The sequence below is a fragment of the Cyanistes caeruleus genome, chromosome 2 (assembly GCF_971803275.1).
Source record: "Cyanistes caeruleus chromosome 2, bCyaCae1.hap1.1, whole genome shotgun sequence".
Classification (NCBI taxonomy): domain Eukaryota; kingdom Metazoa; phylum Chordata; class Aves; order Passeriformes; family Paridae; genus Cyanistes; species Cyanistes caeruleus.
This window is the reverse complement of record NC_141702.1, coordinates 102,918,346-102,932,755: the sequence shown is the minus strand read 5'-3', so window position 1 is coordinate 102,932,755 and position 14,410 is coordinate 102,918,346. Positions and strand designations below refer to the sequence as shown.

The 14,410-nt window shown below is 40.4% G+C and overlaps 2 long non-coding RNA genes across 3 annotated transcripts; one reads left to right on the top strand and one right to left on the bottom strand.

The window, feature by feature from the left end:
- Nucleotides 1–1,519: 1,519 nt before the first annotated feature.
- LOC111926257 (uncharacterized) lies at nt 1,520–9,061 on the bottom strand. 2 transcript variants are annotated; one of them, XR_015283760.1, is made up of 3 exons: nt 8,854–9,061; nt 1,956–2,053; nt 1,520–1,563 (listed from the first exon to the last, which is right to left on the bottom strand). It is a non-coding gene; the product is annotated as an uncharacterized LOC111926257 (long non-coding RNA). The 2 variants fall into 2 exon arrangements; XR_002862800.2 differs by lacking the exon at nt 1,520–1,563 and adding an exon at nt 2,140–2,300 and having other exon boundaries at nt 8,854–9,010.
- A 68-nt stretch (nt 9,062–9,129) lies between these two features.
- LOC147655061 (uncharacterized) lies at nt 9,130–10,092 on the top strand. Its single transcript, XR_015283761.1, has 2 exons — nt 9,130–9,263; nt 9,985–10,092. It is a non-coding gene; the product is annotated as an uncharacterized LOC147655061 (long non-coding RNA).
- The last annotated feature ends 4,318 nt before the right edge of the window (nt 10,093–14,410 follow it).

Sequence of the window (14,410 nt, the reverse complement as noted above, 5' to 3'; positions counted from 1 at the left end):
CCCTGTACAAAATCAACTTGCTTACTACATCCTTTATACTCGCCAGTTTACTCAGTGAACAGCCTACAGACACTGTCTAAAAATTCACTTCTATCTCCTCTAAATGCTGTTTGAGTCAGCGCACTGTCCTCTATTCACCTCTTTTGAGCGTGGAACACAGCCACAGACAGCCATGTCAGGGGTTGTGCAAGAAGAAGATTATGAGGGTGGATCCACTTGTTTTGATCTCCCGACAGAGCACGGAGGCTCACCCTGCTACCACCAGGCTGTGGGGCTGCTCCTGCAGCCACCTACCTGCTCTTTTTCCACTCCTAAGCTCTCTTCCTTCTCCCCTTTTCTTGTTTTTCTCCCTGAAATTAATAAATTAATGTGCATGTCTAGCAGCAATCACTCACAAAGAGCCTGACCTCAATGTTCTTGAGAGTGAGGAGCCAAATTTTAACTACTGAAATGAACTTGAGTGCTGGAAGATCTGCTTTGACACAGAAGGGAGGCATGCAGAGGGATGAGTGTGGAGGTTTAAGTCAGACCTTATTATCACCAGACCTCAGGGCACTGGCTAATCAGCAGGGGTGTAGCTTTATTGGGAAAAGTGTCTTTTATGATATTCATGTCTGTATCTGAAACATTCCATTTCAGTGAGACACCAGAGACACTTCATGAGCCACTGGAGTGCTGCATCACAGCAATTAATAACAATTACTGGGAGACTCTCTTCCAGGGCATGCCAAGCCCCAGTGTGTGGGAAGGGATAAAGCACATCACTACTCACGTCTTTCAAGTATGCTCTTCCCAATGCACAAACTAAGGTAAATATCAACATGCATGGCAGACTTCTTTCTTCTCTCAGCATAATTTTTTTCCAGTAATCCAAGTATTGGGAGACATTTATTTCACCTACAATGTATCATTTACCTAAAAATGCAGATTTGTGCACTGTGAGTTGTAGTTTTCTCCTCATAGGATGAGACATCACTTTTAGGATAAAGAATCCAGAACAGGGAAGCAAAAACTCCAAACTCAGTTCACAGTGTAAACAAAAGACTTTGCACGTGTTGGACATCCTGTCTGGAATAGGATGGCAAATTGCCCTAGGCTTTGTTTATGCTGGCTAGCAAAATATGCTATAAACAAAGCAGAAGGCAAACTGGTTTCTAACATGATTTGTCCAGTCTTTGAGGAATGAAATTAAACTTTTTAAGGCTAAAACCAAACACAATCAACCAGCCAAATTAGTGGAAGTGTTGAAATGAGCAACGTATAATTCAAAACAAAGAGTAGGCATCAATGACCCAGAGCCAGAATTCAAGTCATTTGAGTACAGAATAAACAGTTGGAGGGACACGAAGCAAAACCAAATTTCTGCACATCCATATTTCAGGGTTGGGTTAAAGAGCAAAAGATCTGTTCACCATCTCCCTCTGGAGACTAAACCAGGATTGAGTCAAGTGTAAACATATGTTAGTATATCAGAAAGCACCAGTATATATTCTTGTGTTAGAACACATTTTATCACATACATTTGTTCTTATCAGAAGCTGGAAGACAAGAGCACTCTTCATCCTGCAGTTAACAACAATGGGTGACAATCTGTTAGCAACAGAGTAAACAATGCACTTTATCAAGCATTACTTCATTTTCACTCTTCTGTTTCCATCTTTTTGTGTCCTTGTAAAGACTGGGGCAGCAGATGTGAAACAAGTACTACTAGATGTTACAGAATTCCAAGTAATAACATCCAAAGCCTGTTTTTTTTAATGATAAATAAGTTCAGCTCCAACATGTGCGGTTGTTTTAAGGTATTTTTATCCTGAATTCAGCATTTAAGGATTTTACAACTTGATATTTCATGTGATCCTATTAAATATGAAACTCTGATGATGATTTAAAAAAAATAGTGTGAAACAGATAATATTTATGTTCTTGCAAAGTGATACTGTAGCACAGCTATTCACCTGGTGTTTTTGTCTGTGTGTGTCTTGGTCCTCTCCTCACCCTGATATGGCTGGACTTGCCAGAATGTCTTGTTTCTCCCTTTCTGGCTGCAGTTTCCCTGCATGAAAACCGGGTAGGGTTGAGATGAATAAAGGGTGGGAATACAGATTTCACCCCAGCTCTGGATGAAGACAAGGCACACACATGGGGAGCTGAAGAGCACTGCTGAGGCACACAGTATAACCACAGCTAATGCAGCCAAGACAGGGCCTAAGGCAGCAACTGACTTTGCAGCTCCATCTAATTTCCAGCTTGTAAGCGGATGCCTTCTGACATTGCTCCTTCCGCTGTGTAACTCTTCTTACCTGTAAGAAAAACCTTCAACAGTTCCCTGAGACATTCCCAAACAACAGATATAGTTATCTATTTATAATGGGCACCTGCTGCTTGGTCCAGTGCAATTAGGCATTCTGAATTTTGAGAGCATTCGTTTATTTTAAACATGCCACCAAGAGTAAATATTTAATGGTCAGTGATCCCTAAACAATAGGGTTTAATTTCTCATTTACCAGGTATATGGGAGTAAAGCCATATTCAGTGCTCTGTAATAAAACACAGCTCATAAAGTAATATTACGCTTTGGAATATAAATATGAGGCATTATACAGAGCATATAAGTTCATCATTCTTGACTCTGGCATAAATGGTTGGAGGTGAATGCCACCTAGATTAATACTAATTACATCTTGCACCTTTATGAACAGACTGATTATCAGCCATGCACACAAGCAATTTGTTCTAAGCCACACAATGAGTCAGTGGCAAACAAAGGAGAGGAAACAAGGTTCCTTTATCTCCCAGACTTCTTCTGAGCCAGCTTCTCACCAACAAGAATTAAAAGCCATTCCATACTTCATAGCTACTTTTTGTCAGTGTTTCATCAGAGTTATAACCTCAGCCTCACAATGTATTAAAAAGCTTTGTACAAATAAATACATAAATTATGTGTGTGTGTAAATATGGCAAAACATATGGAATAAAGCCTCACAATTCCTAAAATAGCTTATATTTAGTATATGTACACATTACCAAGGAAAAGAGTACTACTCTCAAAGCACGTATTTATTGTATAAACCTCAGTATTTTGTGCAGCCTTTAGGTTCATTGTAATCCTACTGTACTACATTTTTATACTTTAAATAACCACTGGGTGTCACAGTTATCAACAGAAAATGCTTGGGGGACTTTTCCAGGTTCACTTCAACTGGGATTCATGTAATCAGAGATAATACCAATTCCTATACCTGTAACATTAATACCCACTCCCATTCCAAGATATGAAAATGGCTTCCTCTATTAAAAAAATAAATTAAAATAAAAAATCAGAGTTATACAAATGGTGTTCTTTCAGAAAATGTAGCAAAATGGAGATTTCTCTTTCCAAATTTAACCTACAGGTAAGATTTTGTCATATGGCACATTTGTGAAGTTCACTATTGCAGTAGAATGAGGCAATTCTAGACTTCATGGACTTGAGGAAAAATTTCTATAGGCTTTCTTTTTCAAAAATTAAGTGACATGACAAACAATTATTTTCTCTCCACTACATAAGAATCCAGTTCACTCTAAATATTTTGACATTATAAATAGCACTATAGTCTTATGCTTCAGGTCCCAGCTCTCAGAATCACACAACTAGAAGAAGAACGTGAGTTTTCTTAATTTAAAAGTAAGTTTATGGTCTTCATCACAGAAAACAAAATGTGACCACAGTGATTATACAGGTTTGCAAACAATAGCTTTAAATCATGCAAACTGCTCTGTGCATTCATTCAGTTGTCAGCCCCAAAGGAACAAAGCACTGTTCACCCCACAAAATCCCCATGAGATACGGATTTCACCCACCCATGTGTGTGCCTCACACCAGGAGAACTGGAGAGCTGCTCCATGCATCCAAATCATAGGCAACACCAAGTAAATTTGCAGTTTTAGAGACTCTATCACCATATATGTGATCCAAATGATCCGTGAGGGAAAGGCTGGCATGGCTGGGACGCCTGGGAGAAGACAGAGTGGACAACCAAAGGATTGGTGCTCCTAAAGTGCCTAGGAATGTCTGCAGGTTACTTGGGAAGCCTCTGTCATGCCCATGCTAAGGGATACTGGTCTGGAGCAGTAGGGATAACTGCTAAGAGCAGTCAGGGATAATTCTGGACAATGGGGTTTTGGGGATCTTTGCCAGGACCTGTAAGATGTGAAGAAAGAAGGAGGAAGGTATTTCATGGATATCTGCTGCATCTTGGAGTACGAGTTCTGAAGGCTGAATTAAAGAGTGTGGGTCAGTTACCAGCTGCCACATTTCTCATTCCCTACTTTTTCTTACCCATCTCTGAGTTAAAAAATAGAGACAACTGACAATGGAAACAGAGAACTGACCTAATCCCTGAAAATCAGGCTGCACAGAAGCACCTACAGTTCCTGGCCACAGTTCAGGTGACAGGGGAGAGATGCAGGCTGAGACATGGGCAGGTGAGACAGAAATGCCAAACAGGCACTGTCATGAGAGATGTGCAACACAAGGCAGCACCATCCTCTCTCGTGTGCTATGTTTAGGGCCTCAGATTGCCTTAAGCAAATCACCCTGCCCTGCCCAGCATTTTCTAACTCCTCCATTTCCACTTGCTGCCTGAGCAGCTGAAATGACTGTCTCAGCCAGAAATGTGATTTTTTCTTTTTTTTTTTCTTTAATCTATATTCATCCAAGTCCAGCTGCAGAGAAAAGGGCACATGCAGGAGAATGCAAGCATTATCTAATACATAAAAGATGGATGCAGAGAGGAAGAGAATTAAGCTGTTCTTCATGCCCAGCATGGCATGATAAGAAGTAATGGGTGTGAACTGCAGGTGGGAGGTTTAGATTAGACATTAGAAATGGCTTCTTTTAACAGTAGGTATAATAAGGACTTGAATAGATCGCTTGAGGAGGCTGCAAAGGATTTCAAAAACAGTTTAGACAAACATTTATCAGGAATCATATTGGTATACATGTTTGCAGACTGGAGCAAGGAATTAATTGTTTAAAGTTCATTCCAGTTCTGTTTTCCTGTGATTTTTTGATCCAAAGATGCCTAATGACCTATTTTTTTGCTAGGGATTGGTCTTAAACAAATCTCACAATCTTAAAAACCTGCCAGTAAAATGATAAGAAGGACCACATAAAAAATAAACATTATTTCAATTCCTTCTCTTAGTCAAAAAGCCCTCCCACTCTGCAACACATTCAACTACAAAGCTGAATACAGTCAGTAAAATACTGAAAGCATTAGCAGCACTGCTAACACTGTGGCAATAATACAGCAAGTGATCTGAAATCCCCGTTTCTTTTGACCAACTTCTTGCCACTTGTATCTTTCTATCCTTCTTGGCACCCCAACACAACACATAATTTTCTAAATTACTTGAGCTTTTCTGCACACTTTCATTAACATAGCAGGTGCAGTTATTTAGACCATTAATGTCCTAGCAGTAGTCGAAGTTGGGAGTGACCCCACTGCAAATTAACAGTTCAGACACAAGAGGTGAATGGTGCTTTAAAATACAGCTGGAAATCTTCCACTGTACCCAAACAGGACTTGGTCCAAGGTCCTTGTCTGAAAGCTGCCCTCTTAACACAAGTCACTTGAGTTGGAGGAGAAAAGCATTACAGATTAATTCTGGTTTGTGGAGAAAAGAGGCTCTTTTCTTCCAGCTGAAGTTAAAAGCTGCCAGCAAACATCAGCGACCTATTTGGAAATTTTAGACTGACTCCTCATGTGATTTGACCACGGACTTTTTCTCCACTTTCTATTGTATTATTTCTATGAAGTCAGTCACCAAAAACTTCTCTGAATCAAATTCATTCTTTCTGCCCTTTCCCTTCATTTGTCTTTCCCATTCCCATCACTTCTCAGCAATAACTTCCTTTCCAATAGTTTGAAGCCAATGTTACGAATAAACCTACAGGGGAATCCCCCCTGTTCAACCCATTCTGTCCATATTACCTTTCCATTTTGTCTCCTTTTTCTACATTGTAAGCTTGCAGAGGCGTGGACAGACGTAAATTCAAACCAAATATCTACAAAACTAGGGCTCACTTTGCCTGGGCCTGCTGGGATTACTGGTACATGGACATTAAAGACATTGCATTTATGTACTGTAAATAATGCAACGTAACATGTCAGATTGTGGCTACTACTGCATACCTCAAGAAAGAGAGAAAATAATCCCCAGGAATTCTTCTTGAAATATTAAAAAAAGTTGTGAAGAAAAGGAGATGTAAAAAAAAATGACAGTGTGATAAATCATATTGAGAATGTGCTGGTCACATGTCAAACCATACTGACAATTACTGAATACAGAACTGGCCAAGGAATGGGGTCCCACAGCGTGTGTTTGGTAATTGCATCAGCTGTGCTACATATTTTGAATAACTTTGGTTGAGCTACCTGACTTATTACTCATGTAACCCTATAGTTAAATGCAGGATATGGCTGCACAGCTCAGCACAGCGCTCCTGCCAAGTAACTCTAAAACAAGATGCTGTAGAGGTGTGTCACTGGGGCGCTCCAGCCCGGATAATGAGCACAGCAGCCAGCTGGGAAGGCGGGCTGAGGTGGGAGACCTGCATCTTCCATAGCCCCAGCCCACAGCCCAGTGTTCCTCTGGGAAAGGGAAAGAGGATCAGGACAATCGTTAGACCCATCTCTCTTCAAAGACTTTAAGGAACAGCCTTTTTATGTCCGTGTAGCACATATGGATGTAAAGATAAGATCTGCTTCTCTTTTAACTGGAGAGACCTCTCTAAGTCAGATTCCAGTCCTTGTTCACAACCACCCAAATTGCTCTTCTGGAGAGCTAAAATGATGGCAATGTGATTAGAAGACACAGCAAATTGAGTGTTACATTGTTGTTGATTAATTACATCATTAAACACATTCTAATTTGTTTCAGTGATCCCTGTGTGGCCTCACACAGGTAAGGATCACAAAAAATGTTCACTGAAGCCAGTGGAGCTTACATACAGGTGTATGCCAGTCTTAAAACAATGTAAATCTCATTTAGGTAAACAAAAATAGGGCAAATATTTCACCTACAAATGTTTATCTATGAATTTATTAAAATAGTAATCTATAACAAATATTACTTGGGTTAATCACCACAAGTCATACCAAATGAACCTCATTCTGATATTCCTTGTTCCTCCTCACATAAAACTTCTGCAGTATAAAGAGAGCAGAATTAGGCCAAACAATTCCATGAGCTCATTAGCTTCACACCACAAACACGAATCAGACACGCGTAAGAATAAAGAGCCAGTCTGGCAAGATACCATGATGCCAAGTCAGGTCAGTCAGGTTATAATAATTTTTAATTAACACTCTTCCAAGTTTCAGTGTTATTTATTTGCATGCCAGTGTCACTCAGAACAATACAATCCTCTTTCCTCCCTATGAAAACCTTAGAAAAAACTGAAAGAAAAATTTTTCAGCCTGATCTGGACAAAGAGAAATCCAATGTAATGACAAATAAAAATGATAGGTGAACTTGAAAACCCGTAACGAAAACATCTATAGAAATGAGAAGACTGATACCAGTCTGATATCCACTGATAAAGAAACAAAAAGCATAAATCAGCACAGGCTGAACACCACAGAAGACATGATTTCTACTATTCTATCTATTTTTATTTATCCAAGCAGCAAAAATTCCCCATCTCAGAAGCTAAATATTGCCTCGCCCCTGAAAATGCTCCCTTTTCAAACATTGCTAGGGTTATTCTCTAAGGAACACCAAGGTTCAATGTAAAAGGCAGCAGGTTGAGCATTCTAGAAGATTTCATTAAAAAAAATAGTATTTTAACTATGTTTTGAAAATGCTTGATAATAACTGTAATAAAGTGTAATAACTATGCAATAATATTCATCAAGACTTGTTTCAAAAGCCAAGTCATGGAAGTAGCTGTTGACAATGCGAATCTGCCTCAATTTACTTCTTCTAGTTGAAAAAATCCAAATCACATATCCATAGGGTTTGTTCCATATATTAAATTATTTACAATTGAAATTAATATTTATAGGTATTCATGTTATATAGATAAAATGATAGAAACCATTAAAGGTGTTGAAAGGCATAGGTAAAATTCCTATTCCTATGACAAATTTTAGAACATATGTGAAGTAGCATAGTCTTATTTTTCACATAATATTTGCAATGTATTTCATCATCAATATTTTGTTAACAATATTGATAAAACACAAATATTTAATATGTTACAAAAGTAAGATGTGGAGTAATATGTTCTGTGAAGAAGACAGATTGAGGATGTTTTAACATCAAATAACTCATAAGATCTCAGGGAAGTCATAATGTGTTCATACCAGATATTTTAGGATATCAAACTTTTAAACAATGAAGCAGGTGAGCCTAATTCTTTTCTCAGTGTTGAAATAATGCTATCAAACTATTGTTGAAGAAGGCATGCAAGTATGTGTTATGGGGTAATTGACCTTATAAAATATAAAAATTAATATGAGAAATTAATGGGTTTAGTGAAGAAAAGTGCTTATTTTAGAGTTTTGTTGAAAAGGCTATATTTTCAAGATGGGATACATGTATTTTTTCTTTGTTTTTACAAAAGATAAGAGATGGTGAGAAGAAAGAGAAATTGCTGGCAGTTCTGCATACACAGAATGCTTACTGCATTTAATCAGGAAAGGTTTTAAAGCTTTCACCTTGCCTTTTCTTCCTCTGATGATAATAACTTTAATAGTGTGCATACTTTTAAAGTAACAAATCTAATTAAGCATCAGTGCCTATCCTTTACAATCTAATGAACTGCACATAGGCTCTAGTTAGGCCCAAGAGTCACAAGACACATACCCTGAAGAATCAAGGGGATGGAGAGCTCTGGGAGCAGCTTCAAGATAAGATATGGTAGGTCTAGACCCTCAGAGATCCCCAAAGGTCGTCCTCAGATCCTTCCTGCTAACATCCTAGGAGACCTTCTGCTTTTCAGGCTACCTGTCAGCAGTGGTCTGAACATCCCTGGCTGGCTGGCTTCCCCCCACAGCTGTGTCTTAGGAACCATTATGACCTTGATGATTACAGATCACCAAGAAGGGATGCGATGGCACAGCTCCGCGATCCATGAGCCACAGGCTGGCCTCCCAGTAACACGGGAGTAAGTGCTACACTGCCACAGCTCACTGTGGCTGTCAATGGCACACTGGCATCTCCCAGCCAATGTGACACTGTGTGAATTTCCAGATTTACAATCACAGTGGTAGAAGGTAGGCCAGAATTCACCTCTTTTAACTCTACTCACCTATGAGTTAGTGAGGTATGCTAACATCACTGGGCTAGGCTTCCATAGTATCACTGCAAGACACCAGAAAGCAACACATCCCATCCTATGATAAGGATCTGGGATGAATCACCTTTGTGGCTGCCTCCACCTCTCCAGAGGAAGCCTAGAAAAATAGCTTGGGCCAACTGCTTAATTCAGAGATGCACAAAGTCAGGCTAGATTAATACCATGAATTATGTTTTTCAAAAAGAAAGTTTTATCAAGGTTTTCCTGCTAACATTGTTGCTACAATAATAACAGTAAAGCAGATTTATCAAGCTACCTACTTTGCATTTGTGTCAATGCTCCTGGCAAAATGAAATTAGTTCTGTTCAGCTGTGTCTTTGGCAATGCACATCTTTGGCAGGGGACTCCTAACAACACATGGGTATTCTTTTAGCTTCAGGGAAAGAAGTTTTTGTCTTTTAGGATGGAAAGCTTGAGCTCATTTCAGAACGTGTTGTGAAGTTTTGAGAGGCCATGGTGTGCGATATAATTAGTTACTTCAAGGTGACAGATTTGTTATAATTCATAAAACCAGGTTCCAACTGTGAAAATGCAGTAAACAGCACTGCCCACAGAAGTATGTCTATGTATGCACTGAAATATTTAAAAGACCAAGCCTTTGATGCTAATTTTGCAAAATTTCCCTTTCCTCCTTCCAGCTGGAACTACTTCCCACCATGACTCCCAGTACTGACATATCCAGCAGGACACACTCTCTCAGATGTGGTGCTCTGAAGAAGCACTATTAAATCAGAATTCCTGACAAAGAAGGTGTTGGTATTTATAGAAAATGAGAAACTACCTCGGAAATTCTACAGATGTAATTGCATCTATTGTATCAACTTGTCCTGCTGGATAAAAATAGGAATGACAATATCTAGGGTGTCCTGCCCATTAGTCCAACTGGTGATGAGTAATGCAGCCAAATGTATGTCAGTAAACCCTACCTACCACATCATGCTTCAGAAACCCTCTTGGCACTCTTGTTTAAGAGAGAAGCCACAAAAGTATAAAGGTTTAATCTGCATGTATTTGAAATTATTATATTATTTGTGAGGCAAATATTAAAATAAGGTATATTAGTTGCTCCAAATATGTCTCAGTAAAAAACTATCTCTGCCTCCATTCCACAGATTGTACCCCCTTCAAAAAGCTCCCAAGTATTATAGAAAATTTGGTGAATGTTACACTTTCAATTGGAGAAATCAGGTTAGTTTAGTACAAAAGACCCAAATACATTAGTCAATGACAAAAAACTAAACTCTCTAATACTAAGAGCCTTTGGGAAAGGATCTGAAGAAACTCTTCTGGAAATCAAAATGTAATGTTTACAGGTTATTGAATCACATGGATTTAACATCTTACTTCCTGAGGTATTAGCCTCAGACAGAACCTGTATCCTGCATGAGCATCCTCCTGAAAGCCTGAGTGGTCAGTCTTCAGTACCATGCAGTGCTCTTGCCCACTCCTGCACCTCAGGCCAGTCTAGTTCTGGACAACACCCTTTTTCAAGCATGCAGAAAAAGTATTTTTGTGCTGGACTAGTGGTGGTGTCTTGGGTTCTTTATCAGAGTAGGTATTTGAAACTTCCTCAGGTCTTAAGTCTGAGAGTGCCAGAGCTGATGTAACAGAAAACATTAGATGAAGTGGTGAAGACTTTTTACTACATAAATGTATGGAGCCACACAAAGGAACCTTTCCTCTAATTTTGTGGCTCTTTATTTCTGATGTAAGTACTCTGCATCAACAGGGAAGGAGGAGCTTGTACAGAAAGCTGTATTTTAAGTAAGGGTACAGTTACAAGAAAAATTAATGATTTCCCTTAAAATAAGGGGCACTTAAAGAGTGCAATGACATTCTTGTGACACTAGCTTTTAATCTCTTGCCCAAAGTAAGGAGGATCTGGTTCACTTGCTGTTTTAAACACAGATTTGGAAAACCATATATTCCTGATTAAGAAGGGGAAAAAATTAGTAAGTAATCCCAGGGCTCCAAGGAGCTATTCACAAGCTAAATGTTAAGATGAAATCTTCTGGTGATTACGTAATAATTTCCCCTCTGCCCATTCCAGAGTGGATATGAGATACTACACTCTGCATGCCTGGTCTTGACTGTTTAGTTCCAGGTGTGAGAGCTCACTGCAGTTGCCTAGAGAAAAGCAAAGTGTGCATGTCATTCTGGGAGAGACAGGTCCTAATTCCAAGGATAGGCAATAGAAGATGGGGTGTCACCCCATCCAGGGTTAGGCTCTAGGAGCTATGTGGGAGTTGGCAGACACAACTAACAATCTTGAAATAACAATTGCCTTGAGAGCCAGCACAAAATAAAAGGCAGGGGAGCAGCCCTCAAGTAGGAAAAGTAAAATAACTGTGACAATAGCAGGATAAATCTAATCTCACAAAAAAACACCAATAATTCATCTGAGACCTGGACATGAAATAAACATGCTGATATTAAGGAACACAGACCACAAGAAACAACAAGCTTGAAAACCTCCATGGAATAAAATCAGTGATTGGATTTTCTGTGGAGTATCTGCCAGCTCCTGCTGCACACAGTGGTCAGAAGGGGATTTTGTAAGTGTTAGAGTGAACATTTACACCTATCAAGATGTGGGGAAAAAAAAAAAAAAAGAAAAATCCAAGCACGCTGTTATTCTGTACATTGCAATCCACTGGAGCACTGACATGGTGGACTACTGTCTTTCCAAATCCTGGCTACACGTAACTTCTGAATATGAAAATGCCCGATACATCACAGGATACGTAAACAGATTTTGCAAGGTGATATCTAGGATAGTCCCAGACAGATAAATCCTGCATGCAAAGCAAGTCTGACATGTAAGATTCACAGCATAAGCAATATTGTCTTGCTCAGAGAAGTTGCACAGTAAGTACCAATCTGGCAGCACACCCTTTGCACATGTGTGTTTTATCTGTCCTTACAGGGAAGACTGAGCTCTCCCAATACATTGTGTCCTGCACATCCAGAAAGCCACCTCTGGCAACGGAAATGCAGGGGAAACCCTGCCATGTATGCTCTTCCTATGAGAAATTGCACTGACCATGTAACAATATGACACACCCTGTATAAAACAGGACGTTCTGTACCACATGGGATCCTCGGCACTTTCTGACATTTACTTTTGTGACCACACCACGCTGTGCTTACCCAGGAGAGTGCAGAGGTCAACATCAGCATATGCACATGAATTTGGTGGACAGAAGACACTGTGTGATTACCTAATATTTAATTAAGTTGCAATAACAGCATTACTGCCCTTATCCTCACCACCCAAACTCATCTACAAAACAACATGATGGCTGTACTGAAGCTTTGGGATGTAATATCAGAAATCCCCGAGACATGATAATTATCCAGTCACCAATACTGTTCCCCCCCAACACAAGGATAGTCTTGTAGAAAGTGTATTTATAATGACAGCAAAATTAAATCTGGGCAAGATATTTTGCAGGTCACTGGTTCAACCTCCTGCTCCCTCCACAGCTATCTTCAAAGACAAACTAGGTTGCTCAAAGTCTTTTCCTGTCTAGTTTTGTTTCCAAGGATGGAAAATCCACAGCCACTCAGGTAAAGTGTTCTGCTGCTTGACCACTCTCACTTTGAACTTTTGTTTTCGTACACACAATTGGAATATCTCTGGGTGCAGCTTCTCACTTTTGTCTCTTATCTTGTTGGTGACCATCTCAGAGAAAAGCCTTGTGCCATTTTCCCTATAATTCTCTCTGAGAAGGTGCACATTGTAATTAGATCCTGCTGTGGCCAAACCCACTTCCTCACACAGCATGTGCTCCAGTCCCTACCACCTCAGCAGCTTCTGCTGAACTGGCTGTTCCCAAACTGGACAGTGCATATCCAGTGTGGCCTCACCAGTGCTGCACACAGAGCTCATACCTGCTGGGCATATGGATAATGCAGCCCTGCAGGTGTTGAAATCCCATGAAGAACTTCTTTTGTCCACCAGGACGGCCAGCCCCCTTTCTGCGGGGCTACTTCCAAGGCAGCTGGTTCTCAGCCTGTAGCGTCCCATGAGGATAGTCTGTCCCACATTCAGGACTTTGCCCTTGTCTCTGTTGACCAACACAAGGCTCTCATTGGCCCGCTCCTGCAGCTTGGCAAGCCTGCTCTGTCTGGTGGCCTCCTGGCTATCAACTGATCTCCCCAGCTTGGCAAGAGGACCAGCTGAAAATTTGCTGAGGGGGCACTTTGTACCACCCCCTGCGTGGTGACCTTGTCAACAAGGACTTGCTCCAGTATTGATCCCTGACCCCTCCTAACAGGACATCAGCCAAGACTTCAAGGAGACACAACCTTCAAGCCTGGGGGTATAGCCAGTTTTTCACACACACGGTCTGCCTACCCAAGCCACATCTCCCCCGTTACAAGGTTATTGAGGAAGCCCACCAAAAGCCCTCATAAAGACAAGATAGAATGGCATCCTCTGCTTACCCCATGCTCACTAAGCTCAAAGTCAGTGACACTGGGTCAGACACAACTGAACTTAAATGTGTAACATCAACCTTTGTTCAGTCACCTGCAGTCTTTTAAATGCCATGAACTTTCAAATCCAATCAATCATAGGGTGTGAGCACAAAATAAAACTGGCCAGCTCCCTCAACACTCAAATGAGTGTCATGTGGTCCAGTGGACTTGTATATGGCCACTTTGACAGAATGGAACTTTCTGTGGGTAGTTTCCCTCCTCTCCCCAAACCCAGCTACCAGCCACAGAAGCTTGAGAGATGTGGAAGGGTTTTTTTCAAGCAAAGTCCAGATGAAAGAGGTCTCTGCTTTTCCCTTGGCCTTTATGGCCAGTTTAATCACCCAGTTCTGCAGCAGTCCCACATTTTCCCTTGTCTTCCTTTTACTGCCAGTTCACCCATAGAAGCTCTTTATATTGCCCTTCATGTCCTTCAGTCGTAACTCCAGCCAGGTTTTGGCTTTCCATATTCCACTCCTCTACTAAAATACTGACCCATCCTCCCCTGCATGAAGTGATGGAATCTCAGACCAGTGTAATTTGCTTACTATTTGCTGAATAATTTCTAGAAATGCTGTTTAAGGC